Raw genomic sequence first — 20,498 nt, forward strand, 5'->3', positions numbered from 1 at the left:
AAGCACCAGTACAGTGCTCTACTCGCTGTAAGTGATCAATCAAAACAATTGATTGATTGATATACAAAAGGGCTTTGGGAAGGTGAGGGGCTAAGGCCATTACATTTTTAGGGAGAAGCAGTGTGGCCTACTGGATAGAGGAAAGGCCTGGAAGTCAAAAGGACCTGGGTTCTAATTCTGGCTCTGCCACTTGTCTGCTGTGTGACTCTGGGCAAGCCACTTAACCTCTCTGTGCCTCAGTGCCCTCATCTGGAAAATGGGGATTAAGTCTGTGAACCCCAAGCAGGACCACCTGATTACCTTGTATCTACCCCAGCGCTTAGAACAGTGCTTGGCACACAGTAAGCGCTTAAACACGATCATAATTATTATTATTTGGGGCAGGGACTGTACCCAACCCGATTAGCTTTTATCTACCATAGCACTTAGAACAATGCCTGGCATAAAGAAGCACTTAAATACCATTATTATTATTATTAGGGATTGAGAACATAAGAGGAATGAAACAGAAGTGAATTGGATGGATTGACTGAAGTGAATCAGATGATGATGATGATAGTCGTATTTATTAAGTGCTTACTATGTGTCAAACACTAGGGTAGATAACAAGCTAATCAGTTTGGAACAGTCCCTGACCCACATGGGGCTCACAGTCTTAATCCCCATTTTCCAGATGAGGTCACTGAGGCCCAGAGAAGTGAAGTGACTTGCTCAAGGCCCTAGAGCAGACAAGTGGCGGAGCCCGGATTAGAACCCAGGTCCTTCTGACTCCCAGGCCCGGGCTCCATCCAGTAGACCACGCTGCTTCTCAGTGAGCGCCGGGCAAGGGGACACTGAATGGAGACTCTGCCGGCCCCTTAGAATTTAGGGTGGACGTCCTTGCATTGGGACTGACCAGCAGCCTGCACTGCAATATGATCAATTGATCATATTTATTGAGCACTTACTGTGCTCAATAAACTTACTTGAGCACTTAATAAACTTGAGCACTTACTGTGCTCACTTACTGTGAGCCCCATGTGGGACAACCTGATTCCCCTATGTCTACCCCAGCGCTTAGAACAGTGCTCGGCACATAGTAAGCGCTTAACAAATACCAACATTATTATTATTATTACTGTGTGCAAAGCCCTGTCCTGAGCACTTGAGAGAATACAATAGACCAGAGCTGGCAGACACGTTCCCTACCCACAAGGAGTTTATAGTCTAAAGGGGGAAATAGAGGCTAAAATAAATTACAGATATATACGTAAGTGCTGCAGGGCTAGAGTGGGGTAAATAAAGTATACAAATCTATTCATTCATTCATTCAATAGTATTTATTGAGCGCTTACTATGTGCAGAGCACTGTACTGAGCGCTTGGGATGAACAAGTCGGCAACAGATAGAGACGGTCCCTGCCGTTTGACGGGCTTACGGTCTAATCGGGGGAGACGGACAGACAAGAGCAATGGCAATAAATAGAGTCAAATCTAAATACGAGGGTGTAGCAGAGGGGAGAGGGAAGTGGGGATAAGGGTTTAGTTGGGGGAGAAGATGTGATTTTAAGGCTTTGAAGGAGGGGAGAGTGATGGTCTGTCAGATAATAATAATGTTGGTATTTGTTAAGCGCTCACTATGTGCAGAGCACTGTTCTAAGCGCTAGGAGAGATACAAGGTAATCAGGTTGTCCCACATGAGGCTCACAGTTAATCCCCATTTTACAGATGAGGTAACTGAGGCACCGAGAAGTGAAGTGACTTGCCCACAGTCACACGGCTGACAAGTGGCAGAGCCGGGATTCGAACCCATGACCTCCGACTCCAAAGCCCGGGCTCTTTCCATTAAGCCAGGCTGCTTCTCTAAATGTGAAGATGTGAAGGGGGAGGGAGTTACGCTGCCTCCCTGAACCCGTGTCGAGTGGGATCTGATTTGTGCAAAACAGGAAGACCTACAGTAACTCATGTGAGCAGTGCGGTTTGAAGTCAGTGATGTTTATTGAGCACTTACCGGGCGGAGCACTGTACTAAACACTGGGGAGAGTCCGATGCAACAGAGTTGATGTGATAGACCCGTTCCCTGCCCCCAAGGAGCTTACACTCTAGAGAGGAAGACAGAGGTAAAATCAATTGTGGATATATACGGAGGAGCAGTGGGGCTGAGGGGGAGGTGAATTCATTCAATAGTATTTATTGAGCGCTTACTATGTGCAGAGCACTGGACTAAGCACTTGGAATGTGCAATTCGGCAACAGATAGAGACAATCCCTGCCCAATGACGGGCTCACAGTCTAACAGGAGGGATGTCAAGAGCTTAAAGGATACGGACCCAGGGGCCAGGGTGGCACAGAATGGAAAGGGAGTTGGAAAAAAGAGGGCTTAATTGGGGAAGGGCTCTTGGAGGAGATGTGATCTTTTTTATTACTCTTATTATTATATTTGTTCAGCACTTACTATGTGTCGAGCGCTGTTCTAAGCGCTGGAGTAGATTCACGTCAATCGGGTTGGACACAGTCCCTGTCCCACAAAGCGCTCACAGTCTAAGAAGACAGAAGAGCAGGTATTTAATCCCCATTTTACAGTTGAGGAAACTGAGGCCCGGAGAAGCGAGGTGACTTGCCCAAGGTCATATAGCAAGCAACCGGCAGAGCCGGGATTGCAGCCCATATCCTCCGTTTCCCTGGTCCAGCCGTGCTACTTCTTCCAATTCTAATTCCTGCTCTGCCGAGAGTCTGTTGTGTGACCTTGGGCAAGTCACTTCACTTCTCTGGGCCTCAGTTGCCTTAACTGTAAAATGGGGATTGAGATTGAGAGGGATGCTGCCTCACCTCCAGGAAACGAGTGCTCCCATCCCCCCTGCTTCAGCCCAGGAAGGGAATCACATCTACCAACTACTATTAATAACAATAATAATAGTATTTGCTAAGCGCTTACAATGTGTCAAGCACTGTCCTAAAAGCTGGGGGGGATACAGGTCAATCAGGTTGGACCATATCTCACAAGGGGCTCACAGTCTTAATCCCCATTTTACAGAGGAGGGCACTGAGGCCCAGAGAAGTTCAGTGACTTGCCCAAAGTCACCCAGTAGACAAGTGGCAAAGACAGGATTAAAATAATGATAATTGTGGTATTTGTTAAGCGCTTACTATCTGCCAAGCACTGCACTAAGCGGTGGGCTAGATTCAAGGTAATTGAGTTGGACACAGTCCCTGTCCCACAGAGAGCGCACAGTTTTAATCCCCATTTTACAGATGAGGTAACTGAGGCTCAGAGAAGAGAAGTGACTTGCTCAAGTTCACACAGCAGACAAGTGGCGGAGCCGGGATTAGAACCCAGATCCATCTGACTCCCAGGCCTGTGCTCTATCCTCTGGGCCATGCTCCTTCTAACGGAGTCTAACCCTTCTTGAATTGGACTCTCTCAAGCGCTTAGTACGGCTAAGCGTTCAATAAATACCACCGATTGATAAATACATCTGAAGATACAGGATGAGCAGGTCGGACACAGTCTCTATCCCACATAGGGCTCGCAGGCTAAGGGAGGGAGATTGAATCCCCATTTTACAGATGATGAAACTGAGGTACAGAGAAGTCAAGTGATTTGCCTGTTGTTGGGCAGGGATTTTGTCTATCTTTTGCCGAATTATACATTCCAAGCGCTTAGTCCAGTGCTCTGCACACAGTAAGCGCTCAATAAATACGATTGAATGAATGAATTTGCCCCAGGTCACGCAGTGGGCAAAGAGCGGAGTCGGGTGTGTGTATGTGTGGGGTTTTTTTTAATGGTATTTGTTCAGCACTTCCTACGTGCCAGGCACTGCACTAAGCACTGCGTTAGATACAAGATAATTGGGTTGGACACAGGCTCTGTCCAAGATGGGGCTCACAGCCTTAATCCCCTATTTACAGATGAGGGAACTGAGCCCGAGAGAAGTGAAGTGATTTGCCCAAGGTTACAAAGCAGACAAGTGATGGAGGCGGGATTAGAACCCAGATCTTCCAACTCCCGGGCCTGTGCTCTTTCCACTAAGCCATACCGACACTTTCATTCATTCATTCGTCCAGTCGTGTTTATTGAGCACTCACTGTGTGCAGAACACTGCACTTAACGCTGGGAAAGGACAATTGGGCAACAGATAGAGACAGTCCCTACCCGACAACGGGCTCACAGTCCAGAAGGGGGACACAAGTCCTCGTCAAACACGGGGCTCACAGTCTTAATCTCCATTTTACAAATGAGATAACTGAGGCCCCGAAAAGTTAAGTGACTTTTCAGATTGCAAGATCTTTGGAGATGAATTACATCCGTATAGTTATTTTGAAGCACTTAATACAGATTACATAATATTTTTCATTTAGTAAGCACCTAATAAAAAGCACCGTTACTACATCATTACTACTGCAGAGAAGCAGCGTGGCTCAGTGGAAAGAGCCCGGGCTTGGGAGTGGGTTCTAATCCTGGCTCCGTCGCTTGCCAGCTGTGTGACTTTGGTCAAGTCACTTCACTTCTCTGGGCCTCAGTTCCCTCATCTGGAAAATGGGGATTCATTCAATAGTATTTATTGAGCGCTTACTATGTGCAGAGCACTGTACTAAGCGCTTGGAATGAACAAGTCGGCAACAGATAGAGACAGTCCCTGCCCTATGACGGGCTTCAGTCTAATCGGGGGGAGACGGACAGACAAGAACAATGGCAATAAATAGAGTCAAGGAGGAGGAGGAGGAAGAAGAGGAGGAGGAGGAGGAGGAGGAGGAGGAGGAGGAGGAGGAGGAGGAGGAGGAGGAGGAGGAGGAGGAGGAGGAAGGGCTGCGTCGCGGGGTCACCAAGGGGACTGCGGTTGCAGTAGCGGGCGCCGGCCGCCCGGGGGCAGCAGGTGGCAGGCGCAGGGCGGGGCGGGCGTGGGAAAACGGAGCGCCGGGCCCTGGCCCCCCCCTCGGCCACTAGGGGGCGCGCGAGTCCAGACGCGCCCCGCCAAGCCCGTGCGGGGAACCGCGCCGCCTGACGCTGTGCACACCCCGCCGGCCTCCCTGCCCCTGCCCTTGCCCCTGTCCCCCACCCCCCACCCCCCTCCCTGCCCTCCCGCCCACCCCCAACGCTGCTCTCTACCCTCCCGACTAGCCTTAACGGCGCTCTCTCTCCTCCCAGCACCCCCACAGGGCGCTCTACCCTCCCGTGCACTCCTAACGGAGCTCCCTAACTTGGCCATCCCTGACAGTCCTCCCTGCCCTCCCAGCCACCCCTAACAGTGCTCCCTAACCTCCTGGCCATCCCCAACAGTGCTCCCTGCCCTCCCAGCCACCCCAAACAGCGCTCTCTATCCTCCCAACTATCCCTAGCGGTGCTCTCTATCCTCCCTGCCCTCCCACCCACCCCAAATAGTGCTCCCTAACCTCCTGGCCATCCCTGACAGTGCTCCTTGCCCTCCAAGCCACCCCAAACAGTGCTCTCTACCCTCCCAACTATCCCTAACAGTGCTCTCTATCCTCCCAGCCCCCTAACAGTGCTCCCTGCCCTCCCATCCACCCCAAACATTGCTCCCTAATCTCCTGGCCATCCCTGACAGTGCTCTCTGCCCTCCCGACCATCCCTAACAGTGCTCCTTGCCCTCCCAGCCACCCCAACAATGCTCCCTATCATCCAGGCCACCCTAACAGTGCTCCCTACCCTCCCATCTATCCCTAACAGTACTCCCTTCCCTCCCACACACCCCTTATAGTGCTCCCTGTCTTCCCAGCCACCCCATACAGTGGTCCCTGGCCTCCCAGCCCCTCTCCGGCTCAGCTAGGCTCCTTCCCCCTCAGCGCTTCCCCAAGACTTCCCCGGAGCTCTTTCCTTTCGTCCTGAGGAAGGGAAATTGTGTCTGGGGTGGCGGGGGGGCAGGCGCGCTGCGGTCCAGAAGCTTGGTTGGCTGGGGAGGGGGCGACCCTGGGGACTGAGCCTAGTTCTCTGGGCCCCTGTATGGGGACAGTGGGGCCTTTGTGTCACGGTGGTCCGATGGTGGCGGGGTGAGGGGGGTGTTGCTGTTTGCCCACCCCCCTCACTCCTCACCCCCTGGAAGGGCCGGGTGGAGACTGGGGTAGGAGAGGGTAGGGTGGGCCAGTTAAAAATCGTTCCCCACCTTCCCTGCCCCACCTGGTCCCAGGGAAAGATGGAGGGGCGGGGCTCCCGGGTTCAAGGGTCAAATCCCAAGCGCCCCCCCGCCCCCTCCTGGAGGAGACGGCAGTGGGTGGGGGCTTTTCGGGGCTCAGTGGCCTCTGGAAACCTCTCACCTTCTCTGGGTGAAGGTCTTCCCCCAGCCCCTCCCCTGTTTTGGGCGGGGGGGGGGGGGGGCTTCGGTGGTGGAAGCTGGGCGCTGCCCACTACCCGCAGAGAGCTGGCCCAGAGCTGGCCGGGGTGGGTGATGGGCAGGAGAAGCTGTTTGGGTGTCTGATGCAATCAAACAAAACTAAAATCCTCCCTGCCGGGGGTCTGAGCTCATCTTCCAGCAGCCGCAGCCACCTCCCCTCCCCTCCCCTCTCCTTCCTCCCCTCCCCCTTCCTCACTCCACTTTCCCTTTGCTCTCTATCCTCCTCCCCAGTGCTCCAATATCGTGGGACCCGAGGACGCACCGAGACTGAGCCCCAGCCCAGCCCCTGTCCCAACCCCTGCCCCAGCCTTATCTCCTCTCCTAGCCCCCGCCCCACCTTCAGCCCAGCCCAGGTCTTGCCCCTGCCCCAGCCCCCGCCCCAGCTGCAGGGGCAGTTGGGAGGCAAAGGTGCCCATGCCCCCTGTCCCGGGTTCCTGCTACTTCAGGATCCCTAGTGCTCACGGGGGCTGGAGGGGAGTGGAAAGTGCTGGTGGATTCGGGGAGGGGGGGGAGAAGACGGGGGGCAGGGGGGAGGGCATCTGGCCCTGGCAGATAACCATTATCTCAGACACTGGAAACTTGGCTTGCCCCTCATGGTGCCCCCCACCCCCCCTTCCCCACTCCAGCCTCAGACCAATAGGACAGGCAGTTCTACAGAGGCAACTCCACCCCTGGCAGTTTAACCCCCATCCCTCCTGCTGCAGTTGAAGCCCCCCGTCCCCGGAGCCGGATCAGAGAGGGGAAAGGCTGCAAGGGGGAGGAGAGAGACAGACAAAGACGGAGAGAGGGGAACAAATAGGCACCGCATCGAAAGAGAGGCAGGCAAACGGGGAGAGGATGGTAAACACGGCCAAAGAGGCAGAGAACTAAAAAGACCGTCTTGGAGAGGATCGAGCAAGGCAGCGTGGCCTAGTGGAAAGTGCCCAGGCCTGGGAGTCAGGGGACCTGGGTCCTGATCACGGCTCCGTCACGCGTCTGCTCCGTGACCTTGGGCGAGTCACTTCCCTTCTCTGTGCCTCAGTTCTCTCATCTGCAAAATGGGGATTCAATGCCTGCTCTCCCTCCTGCTTAGACCGTGAACCCAATGCAGGACTTGATGATCTTATCTGTACCCCAGCACCTAGTACGGGGTTTGGCACCTAGTAAGTGCTTAATAATTACACAGGTAATTACGAGGCAGAAAAAGATCTCAGAGTCCTAGTGGGCCCCAAGCTGAAGGTGGGAGAGCCACCTACTGAAACGGAGAACGTAATAATAATAACGATGGCATTTGTTGAGCGCTTACTATGTGCCCAACACCGTTCTAAGCGCTGGGGCAGATACAAGGTGATCAGGTTGTCCCACCTAAGGCTCATAGTCTTAATCCCCACTTTACAGATGACGGAACTGAGGCACAGAGAAGTGAAGTGACTTGCCCAAAGTCACACAGCTGACAAGTGGCGGAGCCGGGATTCGACGCCGCGACCTCTGACTCCCAACCCCGGGGTCCTTCCCTTAAGCCAGACATTTGCCAGCTGTGTGACTGTGGGCAAGTCACTTAACTTCTCTGTGCCTCAGTTACCTCATCTGTAAAATGGGGATTAAAACCGTGAGTCCCACGTGGGACAACTTGACCGCCTTGTATCCCCCCAGTGCTTAGAACAGTGCTTTGCACAGAGTAAGCGCTTAACACATACCACCATTATTATCAACCTAGGAGTCTCTCCCGATGGAAACCAGGAGGTTCTAGTCATTCCTACCTCCTCGGGAGGCAAGGACAAGGAGGTATTGACCCACTGAGGTGAGAGAACAAACATGAACAGCAACAGTGATTACTAAGTACCCACTGTGTGCTGAGCAATGTCCTAGGTGCTGGGAACTATACGACAATATGGTAAAACCCTCTCTTGCAGAAGCTTACAGTCTAATAATAATAATGAGGGTATTTGTTAAGTGCATACTATTTGTTAAGTGCTTACTACTAGAACAGCCAAGCACTGTTCTAAGCGCTGGGGTATTTGCATGGTTATCAGGTTGTCCCACGTGGGGCTCACAGTCTTGATTCCCATTTTCCAGAGGAGGTAACTGAGGCACAGTGAAGTGACCTGCCCAAGTCACACAGCTGACAAGTGGCGGGGCCGGGATTAGAACCCACGACCTCTGACTCCCAGGCCCGGGCTCTTGCCACTAAGCCACGCCGCTTGTCTAATGAGGGCGACCCGAGAAAACCAGTGGTTGACACAGGTTGTGTAGCTTACGCACAATGGGGACTTAGAGGCAAAGCATCGGCACAGACGGGGATGACGAAAGTCAGGGGGAAATAACCGCATTCAGGCCGAAATGAACCGAGTAGGAGTGAAGGAGAGGAGGGAAGAGCACTGATTGCTTGATCGATAGATTGATCGGTTATCAAGGACCTGGGCAGACGAAGACATCTTCCAGGGAGAGAACCCCATGACTGGTCTGCTTGTCCGTCCGTCCTCCTGCCCGTCCAGGAGAAGGGGCGCGATACGGACAGAGGATGACAAAACCATAGTAGGGTCCTTCTGGTCAGTGTAGGGGACGCTACGAAAGGCCGCAGGCCCCAGGGTGAGTCTGTGGATCTGTCCGTCTTTGTGTGCGCTTATAGGTGTGCAAGCGTGAGCCTCTGTAGATAATTATCGGAGTGTGGGTCCGCTCCCCTATGTATTTGGGTAGCCGTGAATGTGAGTATTCGCATCTGTCTTTGCGAGTGTGTGTGTGTGCCTGCACTGTGTCTCTACGAATTCTGCCCTGCAACAGCCAGAGCTGCTGTGAGTGTGTGTGTGTGTAGTGCTCTGTGTGCTGCCATGTGGGCTGCCGTTTGTATCCTGCTGTGTGTGTGTGTGTGTGTGTGTGTGTGTGTGTGTATGCGCACGGCTGGGTGTGCTGCCATGTGGGCTGCCAGGTGTGTGCTTCTCCAGGAGTATGTGTGTGTTTATGTGCTGCTAGGCGGGATGCTGCCTGTGTGCTGGGGGGGGTGTGTGTGTGCTGCTTCAGCAGCTTCTCCAGTTAGGAGGGTCAGAGGTGCTTGGGGCCAGATGTTGCACAGCTGCAAGGGGGGACCCCTCCTCCCCCCAGACCCACACTTCCCGGACCCCATCCCCCAGACTCCCATCACACACACCCCAGGCACCCGCTTCGCAGACCCACAACCCCAGAGTCCCCCCATCACACCCCCCCCAGGCACCCGCTTCGCAGACCCACACCCCCAGACTCCCCATCACACACACTCCAGGCACATGCTCTGCAGACCCACACCCCTAGAATTCCCCCATCACACACTTAGCAGACCCACACCCCCAGACTCCCCATCACACACACTCCAGGCACATGCTCTGCAGACCCACACCCCTAGAATTCCCCCCATCACACACTTAGCAGACCCACACCCCCAGACTCTCCATCACACACACCCCAGGCACCCGCTTCGCAGACCCACACCCCAGACTCCCCCCAACGCACACACCCCAGGCCCACACTTGGCAGACCCACACCCCCAGAGTCCCTCCATCACACACTTAGCAGACCCACAGTCCCAGACTCCCCCCATCGCACACACCCCAGGCCCACAATTGGCAGACCCACACCCCCGGGAATGCCCCCATCACAGTCCCAGGTAGCCCTTCCCTCTATCACACCCTTCCCAGAGCAGCACCCCCCGACTCCCCATCCCAACCCCCAGATCCACACTCCGCCACACCCCGCCACACCCTCCAAGACTCTCCCATCACCTCCCCAAACATCCCCGACCCACGGTCCCCCAACTCCCCCCATGACCCCCCCACCAGGCCTCCATCCCTTTTGCACGCCCCAGACTCACACCCAACGGCCTTCCCCCCCTCCCCCCCGACCCCCACAGGTGCAAAGGCCCACTGAGCCGGCCCTGAAGCCCCCCCCCCCCCCCCAGGCCCCCAGCGTGTTGGGCAGACTGGGGGGGACCGGCCCCGGAGCCGCGGGCGGGTGGGAACGGTGCCCAGCTTGTGGAGCAATGTTGGGCACAGAGTAGGCGCTGAGCAAATACCACCCTTATTATTCTTATTATTGTCGTTCCCCTAGATGAGATGGCGGGGGGGGGGGGGTTAGAGGAGGGAGGCTTGTTACTGGGCAAACTCTGGGCGGGTTGGGGCGGTTTGGGGCGGCCGGGGCCCGGTGGGGCCGGCGGGGATGAGTCATCGCTGCGGCGGGGAGGAGGACGGGGAGGACGGGGGGAGGACGGCCAGGAGGAGGAGGAGGAGGATGGGGATGGGGTTGCATCATCAGCGCGGTCACCGGAGGCCGCCCCGCCCCCTCCTGCTCCTCCCGCGCCCCCTCCCCCTCCGGCCTGACGTCAGCGCTCCCGTTCGGGCGATGACTAATCCGCCCCTCCCCCCTTCCCCCCTCCCCCCTTCCCCCCTCCCCCCGGCTCGGCCCGGGCCGCCCCTCCCCCCCCCCCCCCCGGGGGCCCCTCGCGCGCCCGCGCGCCATTGGCTGCCCGGAGCCTGGCACCGAGCAGGCGCAGAAGGAGCCTCGGACCCGCCCTCCTCCTCCAGGCGGCCCCCCGGGCCCGCTCCCCTCCCGGGCGCCCCTCCCCTCGACGCCTCGGCCCGGCGGGGCGGGCGTCTGCTCCCCTTTGGCCGTATTTATTGAGCGCTCCCCGCCTGCGGAGCCGCGGCCCGGGCGCTTGGAACGGGGCCACCGAGAGCATCCCTGCCCCACGACGGGCCCACGGGGGAGACGCCCGGACGAAGACGAAAACAAGACCGCAGCATCAAGATCGATAGGATGGAGGAGACGCACGCCTCGTTAATTAAATAAATAAAAGAAAAGAAATAATCCCCCCCCCCCCCGGTTTGGGTCGGCGACTCGGAGTTGGGGGCCGAGAGCGGCGATAGCATCTCTCCCTGCTTCCGCCGGTCGCCAGGGGCGACCAGGGGACCGGGAGCCCCCTCCCCATCCCCCCCGGGCCCCTCTCGGGGTCCCCCCGGGCCCCCCACCCTCACCCACCGGCCGGGAGGACCGGGGTGGGAGCGCGGGGGAGGGGACCGGACTCAGAGAGGTTTAGCCACTTAGCCAAGGTCACCCAGCACCTGGGGAGCCAGAGGGGGCGGGTCCCCGGGCCTCCCTCCACAGGTTTATTTTGGTTTTATCTTTCCATCCCGCAAGAGGACACCGACCGGATGGAGGAGGGGGAGGGGACGGGGAGGGCCCCGGGGCAAGGGCTTCGGCTGGGAGGTGGGGGGGAGGGGGCAGACCGAGGGAGGGTTTGGATCCTCAAGGTTTTAGGGCCAAAGTGGGGGGGGGGGTCGCCCTCCCTCACCCCTCTCACGCCTTCTCGCTGCAGAGAACGGGGGAGGGGGCGAGAGAGGGGTCCCCCTCCACCCCCAGACTCGTTCCTCAGTTTCCCCGGACCCCCCCTCCCATCCTAGAGCCGAACCGAGGAAAGGAGATGGGGGAAGGGGGACCGAGAGGGGTCCCTCTCCGCCCCCGAGTTCGTTCCTGAGTTTCCCCGCATCCCCCTCCCACCCTACAGCTCGTTCCTCAGTTTCCCCGGATCCCCTCCCCTCCTAGAGCTCGTTCCTCAGTTTCCCCGGATCCCCATCCACCCTATTGCTCGTTCCTCAGTTTCCCCCGATCCCCTCCCACCCTAGACCCGAACCGAGGAAAGGATTTTGGGGAGGAGGGGACGCGAGAGGGGTCCCCCTCCCCCTCCTAGAGCTCGCTCCTGTTTCCTTGCATCACCTCTCGCCCTAGACCTCGTTCCTCAGTTTCCCCCGATCCCCTCCCTACAGCCCAAGGGAGGGGAGGATTTTGGAGGGGGCGCGAGAGGGGTCCCTCCCCGGAGCTCGTTCCTCAGTTTCCCCCCGATCCCCTCCCTACAGCCCAAGGGAGGGGAGGATTTTGGAGGGGGCGCGGGAGGGGTCCCCCCCCGGAGCTCGTTCCTCAGTTTCCCCCCGATCCCCTCCCTACAGCCCAAGGGAGGGGAGGATTTTGGAGGGGGCGCGGGAGGGGTCCCCCCCGGAGCTCGTTCCTCAGTTTCCCCCGATCCCCTCCCTACAGCCCAAAGGAGGGACGGATGAGGGGGAGGGGAGGGAGGCTAGTAGACGCTCGTCCCTCAGTTTCCCCGCTCCCACAGGTGTGGAGGGGGGCGGGGAGGGATGAGCCAAGCCGCGGCGAAGGTGAGGCGGTGGAGGGGAGAGGGGAGGGGGGGGTCTCTGTTGCTGTGGCCGGGACCGGGGGCCGCCCCCTCCCCTCCCTCCTGTCCCCCCCCCCCCCGTGGGTCCGAGCCAGTCAGACTGGAGCAGGGCGGGCGGGGGTCTGCGCCGTCTCCGGGAGAAAGTGGCAGCCCCGTTACCCGGCAACTGGAGAGGCCAACCAGGGCCGCCCGCCGCCGCCGCCCTGCCCAATGCCCGCCCGCCTGCCAGGGCCCCTCTCCGACCCCCGCCCGCTCGCCCCGCCGCTCATTGGCGACCCCCGCCCCGCCTCCCCGACACAAACCCCCCCCGCCCCTCCACGCACGCTCCGCCCGCACCCCGGGGAGCAGGGGAGGGGGCCCGGGATGCCAACGTGCACTACACACACACGCACACGCTCCGCGCCTCCCCTGCCCCCGCACGCTTCGTCGTCCACGGGCTTGGTGATGATCATCAGAATTCAGCCGACGGCATCTATCGAGCGCTCACTCTGTGCAGAGCACTCTGCGGAGATGGAGACGCTCCCTGCCCCACAACGGGCTCACGCTCTAATAATAATGCTGGGGTTGGTTAAGCGCTTACTGTGGGCAGAGCGCTGGGGGAGAGACAGGTGGTCCCACGTGGGGCTCACCGTCTCCATCCCCATTTGACCCATGAGGGAACTGAGGCCCAGAGAGGTGAAGTGACCGGCCCGCCATCACACAGCTGACAAGAGGCAGAGCCGGCATTCGAACCCATGACCTCTGACTCCCAAGCCCGGGCTCTGTCCGCCCACTAGGTGCAGAGCGCTGCTCTAAGCGCTGGGGGAGATACCGGGTCATGAGGTTGTCCCACGTGAGGCTCACCGTCTCCATCCCCATTTGACCCAGAGAGGTGACGTGACTTGCCCACAGTCATCACAGCTGACAAGAGGCAGAGCTGGGATTCGAACCCATGATTCGAACCCATGACCTCTGACTCCCAAGCCCGGGCTCTGTCCGCCGACTACGTGCAGAGCGCTGTTCTAAGCGCTGGGGGAGATACCGGGTCACGAGGTTGTCCCACGTGGGAGGCTCACCGTCTCCATCCCCATTTTCCAGATGAGGGAACTGAGGCCCAGAGACGTGAAGTGACTTGCCCACAGTCACACAGCGGACAAGAGGCAGAGCCGGGATTCGAACTCACGACCTCTGACTCCCAAGCCCGAGCTCTTTCCACCGAGCCACGCTGCTTCTCTATTATGGATGTCGATCGAGCGCTCGCTGTGTGCGGAGCCCTGTCCTAAGCGCTTGGGAGAGGACACTACGACAGCGTTGGTGGGCACGTCCCCCCTCTGCCCTCTGGGGCCTATGGTGCCCTGGCTCCAGCTGGCACACACGCTGGGGCAAGAGGGGGGGCAAGGGGATGGAGGCTGGGCACAGATCGGCCTACCCATGGGGGGGGGCAAAGGGGGGGTCTTTAGGTCACCCCCCTACACCCACACACTCACCCGCATTCATTCGATCGTATTTACTGAGCACTTACCGTGCGCAGAGCACTGTACTGAGCGCTTGCACTGTCTACACACATAAACACGGAGCGACTCCTGCCCCTACCTCCCCGCGGAGGATCCCCACGTGGGGGCTGACCGGCCGTGGTGGTCGCGGTCTCTCCCCACCACGGCCCCCTCCCCACCCTCCGGGGTGCGCCCCCCGCCTTTTCAGTTTTCCGATTGAGTCGGGGGAGGGACCTCTCCCCTCCCAGCGCCCCCCGGCAGCGCCCCCCGGCAGCCCCGCCCCCCCCCCCCCCCCCGACAGGTCCCGGTGGGATGGAGAGAGAGGTTCCCCCGAGTTGCCCCCCTCCTCCTGCACTAGGCGATCCGAGCCGGGACCCAGGCCCCCGGCGACCCCGCCCCCTTGACTCTGAGCACCGCGGCTGCTCCCGACCCCAGGCCCCTCCGGGGGCGGCTTTGTCCCCGGCATTCCCGGCCCTGACCCCTGACCCTAACTCCTCTCCCCCCGCCCAACCGCCCCGGAGGCCCCAGCGGGGACCAACCAGGGGCTTCCGGACCCTCGTCTCTTCGGAGAGACCCCGGGGGCAGACCGCCCCCTCTCCCCCCTTCCCTCCCCCGTGGGGCGCTCCGGATCTGAGGCCCCAAACTCGGGGAGAGGGGAACCCCGCAGTTAAAAAACCAAAGGCCGGGATGGAGCCCAACTCCAGCCCCCAAAGACGGCTCTCCCTCTTGCCCGTCCCCGGCAGGGTCGGGGTGGGAGAGGCTGGTGGGGGAGGAGGGGCAGATGGAGAGAGAAAAGAGGGCCAACAGCCTAGGGGCGGAGGGGCGGTGGTCGCGGGACGGTGGAGGGGAACGTCTATAATAATAACGCTTACTCTGTGCCGAGTGCTGTTTTGAGCTCTGGGGTGGACACAAGGGAATCAGGCTGTCCCACGTGGGGCTCACAGTCTTCATCCCCATTTTACAGATGAGGTAACTGAGGCCCGGAGAAATGAAGTGACTTGCCCAAAGTCACACAGCTGCCACGTGGCGGATGCTGTGTGACCTCGGGGAAACGGTTCAACCTTTCTGGGCCTTGGTTTTCCTGCCTGAGAAGCGGAGCCCTCCCCACCCATTCCGAATAGTTTCTCCGGCCTTTCACGCAGGACCGTGTCTTTGCGGATCAATCAACCGCAGGACCGTGTCTTTGCAGATCAATCAACCGATCGTCTCTAATCGTATCTACAGGGCAGAGCACTGTACTAAGCGCTTGGGAGAGTACGATGTAGCAGAGTTGGGAGAAACCTTCCCTGCCCACAAGGAGCGTAGTCTAATCCATGCCTCTGAACAGGTCTGTGTCTCCTCTGGGTATGTCCCTGTCTTTCTGTTTCTGCAGTCATGATTCTCTGGTCCTCTGCCTCACTACCTATTTCTGGTAGTAATAGTAATAGTAGTAATTCACTCAGCACTTGCTGTGTGCCAAGCACTGGGCCAAGCACTGGGAAAGCATACGTAGGTGGGAGTTAGACGTGGTCCTTGGCCTTTAGTAGGAGCACGATCTAAAAATTAAAAGTGGGGAGAGGGGGACTGGTTTATAAGGAGAGATGAAACAAAACACTAAGACAATGAAAAAACATGGATGAACGCACAAAACGAAAACAAAAATCTGCAGGATAGTAGCCAGAAACAGCGTGGCCTAGTGGAAAGAGCACGGGCAGGCCTAGGAATCGGAGGACCTGGATTCTAAATCCAGCTCTGCCACTTGTTTGCTGGGTAACCTGGGGAAAGTCACTTAACGTCTCTGTACCTCCATACTCTCAGCTACAAAAATTGGGATTCCATACCCATTCTCCTTCCTATTCAGACTGAGAGTCTAAGGTGAGACCTAGCTATCTTGCCTCTACTCCCGCATTTAGTACAGTGCTTGGCACATGGTAAGTGCTTTACAAATGCTATTAGGGAACCGTGTGACTACCTATCAGTCAATCAGAGGTATTTTGGGAGCACTTATTGTGTGCAGAGCGCTGTCCTGAGGGCCTGCTTTAGGAACAGAATTTGGGACTTCTGGTTGTGCCTCAGCATTCTCCTCTCCTCTATCCCCCCATCCTCCCCATGACTTCTTCTTTGGGGGGGGTTGTGGTAGAGGGGAAAGTAGGTTGATAGAAATAGCCCCGAGTGGACAGTGTCTCTGCCCTTCCTATACACACACACACACACACACACACACACACACACACAATGGACCAGTGCCCCTATTTGGCTGGGCATCTCTGAGCAGACACCACACCCTCTCTGGGTGACTTGGGCTGGGACTGGGTGGGGGAGGGGGGCAGCTGCATGGGGACCCAGCAGTCTTCTGCACTTCGAGCCAGGGCCCCCCGACCCCAGCCCTCCATCCCCGTGCCCTGCTCCCCACGAGATGGCACATGACAGACACACCACGCGGCCCGCCTGCTCCCCGGCCCGCAGTTCGGGACAGAGGAGAGATTGTGTGGGATGTGCACACGCACATTGGTCCAGAGATTCAATTCAACCGCCTGCCGGGGGTCCCCGCCCCAGGGCCCCTCCCCCCCCAATGCCAACCTGGGCAAGGTCCCCAGGGGACAGGGACCAACCTGGCTTTCAGGGACTCGCCTGAAATTCAGAACGGGCTGCTCTCCCCAGCACTGGGCCTCTGGGGGTGGTGGGGGAGCCCTGGGCCGGGGAAGTCCTTCCCTCTCCACCCGGCTGATGCTTCCAGAAAAGGGCCCGAGTGGAGAGGATGGGGACGAGGAGGGAGGAGAGGGGGTGGTGGGGAGAAGAGGAGGAAGAGGAGGGTCTCCTCTGAGGACTGCAGTGAAGGAGGTCAGATTGCACGAGGGACTTTCCCGTCTAAGTGGATCGGACCCTTTCTTCCCCCCCAGAGAGGGTCGGTTGGAGAGAGAGGCTGGGGTTGGGGTCGGAGGCGGGGGAATGTCTCAGATGACACCTTCCCCACCCCCAGGCCCCCTCGGCTCTGATAAACCTACGAGACTAGAGCTGGGCAGAATAGGGGCGGAGCGAGGAGGGGAGACCCTGCCCAACACGCAGAGAAATTCCCTGGATCCTGGAGCTGTTCAGGGAGGAATCGGGAGGGAGCCGGGAATCCCAGACTGGGGGAAGGGGAAGGGTTTCTGGGTCGTCCCGCGGGAAATACGGGAACCTTATTAAAATCACATCACCAAGAGGCCTTCCCTGACTAAGCCTTCAATTCCCCTACTCCCTCTCCCTTCTGCGTTGCCCTTGCACTTTTTTTTAATGGTAATTGTTAAGCGCTTTCTATGTGCCAGGCTCCGTTCTAAGATCTGGGGTAGGCACATGTTAATCAGGTTGGACACTGTCCCGGTCCCACATAGGGCTCCCGGTCTTAAATCCCCATTTTACAGGTGAAGTAACTGAAGCCCAAATTAGTTTAGACTTGCTCAAGGTCACACCGCAGAGAAGTGGCAGAGTAGGAATTGGAACCCAGGTCTTTCCATTTCCCAGGCTTGTGCTCTATCCACCGAGCCACGCTGCTTCTCTCACTCGGATTTTTACCTTTTATTCACCCGCATCTTCAACCCCACCACACTTAGATACATAGTCCTATTTTAATGTCTCTCTCCCCCTTTAGACTGTAAGCTCCTTGTGGGCAGGGAACACGTCTAACCAATCTCTTATATTTTACTCTTCCAAACGCTTAATTCAGTGTTCTGCATACAGTAAGCACTCAGTAAATATGATTGATTGAGTGATTGTTGGGGGGGAACCCCATCTCGGTCACCAATGTACAGCCCCACCCCAAGCAACTCTCTCCTCGGGGGCGGCACCATGAGGTCCGGTATTTTCCAGTTCTCCTTTTTCCCAGATTATTGCCCAGTGACCGGGCAGGGCCTGGGGAGAAGGTGTGGATAAGACAGAGGGACCAGCGTCCCCGGGTTGGGGTGGGGGGCTGGAATCTGGCCCGACAGAGGTGACTGTAGTAGACTACATAGAGGGTCTGGGCTCCCTCTCCCACCTACCCACCCATGCCGCCTTGGCCAGGCCGTGCCCCAGGCCAGAGCTGTGAAGGGGGCACCGGTTAAAAGTAAATCAAAACAGTTGCAGGGAGAGGAGGCGAGGGGGATGAGCTTGCAGCGCCCCGGGCCTGTCCCCTGCCCTCCCTGAGCTAACTGCGGCGGCCCCGGCCCCTTCTTTATTCATTAATAATAATAATGACAGTTGTAAATTGCTTACTATGTGCAGAGCACTGTTCTAAGCCCTGGGGAGGATACGAGTTGAACAGGTGGTCCCATGTGGGGCTCACAGTCTTCATCCCCATTTTCCAGAAGAGGGAACTGAGGTCCAGAGAAGTGAAATGACCTGCCCAAAGTCACCCAGCAGACACGGCGGAGTCGGGATTAGAACCCGTGACCTCTGCCTCCCAAGCCCGGGCTCTTTCCACTGAGCCACACTGCTTCTCTCATTCATCCAATCGTACTTACTGAGCGCTTCCTGAGTGCGGAGCCCTGGACTGAGCGCTTGGAAAGTACAATTCGGCAACAGAGACAGTCCCTACCTCGGAGTCAGTGGTTGTCCAGGCATGCGGTGGGGGTGGGGGACACCACCGTCCAACTTCTAGCCCCTCCCCCGGCCCTCCCAGCCCGGGGGCGTGTCCCAGCCACCTCGCTCCCCCACCCCCGGGCCCCACCTCCTCCCCTTCCCTTCATTCATTCAATCGTATTTATTGAGCGCTTACTGGGTGCAGAGCACTGTACGAAGCGCTTGGAAAGTACAATTGGGCAACAGAGAGAGACAATCCCTACCCAACAAGGGGCTCAGTCTAGAAGGGGGAGACAGACCACACAACCAGACAAGTAGACAGGCATCAATATCATCAAAAGAGATCAATAGAATCATAGATAAATGTACATCATGAATAAAATAGAGCAATAAGTATGTACAAGTATATCCAAGTGCTGTGGGGAGGGGAAGGGGGTAGAGCAGCGTGGCTCAGTGGAAAGAGCTCAGGTTTGGGTCAGAGGTCAGGGGTTCTAATCCCTCTTCCGCCACTTGAGTGCTGGGTGACTTTTGGACAAGTCACTTCACTTCTCCGGGCCTCAGTTCCCTCATCTGTAAAATGGGGATGAAGACTGTGAGCTCCCTGTGGGACAACCTGATCACCTTGTATCCCCCCCAGCGCTTAGAACAGTGCTTTGCACATAGTAAGCGCTTCACAAATACCCCCATTATCATTAGAGCAGAGGGACGGGGTTGGGGAAATGGGGAGGGGAGGAGGGGTGGAGGGAAAGGGAGGGCTCAGGCTGGGAAGGCCTCCTGGAGGAGGTGAGCTCTCAGGAGAGCTTTGAAGAGGGGAAGAGAGACTGTTTTGTTGTGCTCTCTGCCCCGTTTGGGCTGTGAGCCCGTTGGGAAGCAGCATGGCTCAGTGGAAGGAGCCCGGGCTTGGGAGTCAGAGGTCATGGGTTCGAATCCCAGCCCTGCCACTTCGCTGTGTGACTGTGGGCAAAGTCATTTAACTTCTCTGTGCCTCCGTTACCTCATCTGGAAAATGGGGATGACGAGTGTGAGCCCCACATGGGACAACCTGATCACCTTGTATCCTCCCCAGCGCTTAGAACAGTGCTTTGCACATAGTAAGCGCTTAACAAATGTCATTATTATTATTATTAATGAATGAAGAAGGGGCCGGGGGAGAGGGCCAGGGGCCGCCGCAGTTGGCTCGGAGAGGGCAGAGGACTGGACAGGGAATGACCTGATGACCCTGTATCTCCCCCAGCGCTTAGAACAGCAAGCTGCACATAGTAAGCGCTTAACAAATACCCACATTATTATTATTATTGGGCAGGGATGGTCTCTTATCTGTGGCAGAAGTGTCCAGCCCGAGCGCTTAGTGGGAGAAGCAGCATGGCTCAGTGGGAAGAGCTCGGCCTTTGGAGTCAGAGGTCGTGGGTTCTAATCCCGGCTCTGCCACCTGCCAGCTGTGTGACCTTGGGCAAGCCACTTCACTTCTCCGGGCCTCAGTCCCCTCATCTGTCAAAAGGGGGTGAAGACCTTGAGCCCCACGAGGAACCACCTGATGACCTCGCATCTACCCCAGCACTTGGCGCAGAGCGAGCGCTTAACAAACACCAACATCACTACAGACCATGACACCTAGTAAGCGCTTAACAACAATAATAACAATAACGTTGGTATCTGTTCAGCGCTCACTACGTGCAGAGCCCTGTTCTAAGCGCCGGGGTAGATACAGGGGAATGAGGTTGTCCCGCGTGAGGCTCCCAGTCTTCATCCCCATTTTGCCGATGAGGGAACTGAGGCCCAGAGAAGTGACTTGCCCCCCAGTCACCCAGCTGACAGGTGGTTGAGCTGGGAGTCGAACCCTTGACCTCTGACCCCCAAGCCCGGGCTCTTTCCACTGCCCCCCGCTGCTTCTCTAACCCATGCCATCATCCTCATCCTCTCTATGCTTAGTCCCGCGCTCTGCACCGAATAAGCGCTCAAGAACCACGACTGAACGCATGCACGAACGAGAGTCCCTGGGCAGCGCCCTCCGCCCC

The sequence above is a fragment of the Ornithorhynchus anatinus genome, chromosome 5, assembly GCF_004115215.2.
Source record: "Ornithorhynchus anatinus isolate Pmale09 chromosome 5, mOrnAna1.pri.v4, whole genome shotgun sequence".
Lineage (NCBI taxonomy): Eukaryota > Metazoa > Chordata > Mammalia > Monotremata > Ornithorhynchidae > Ornithorhynchus > Ornithorhynchus anatinus.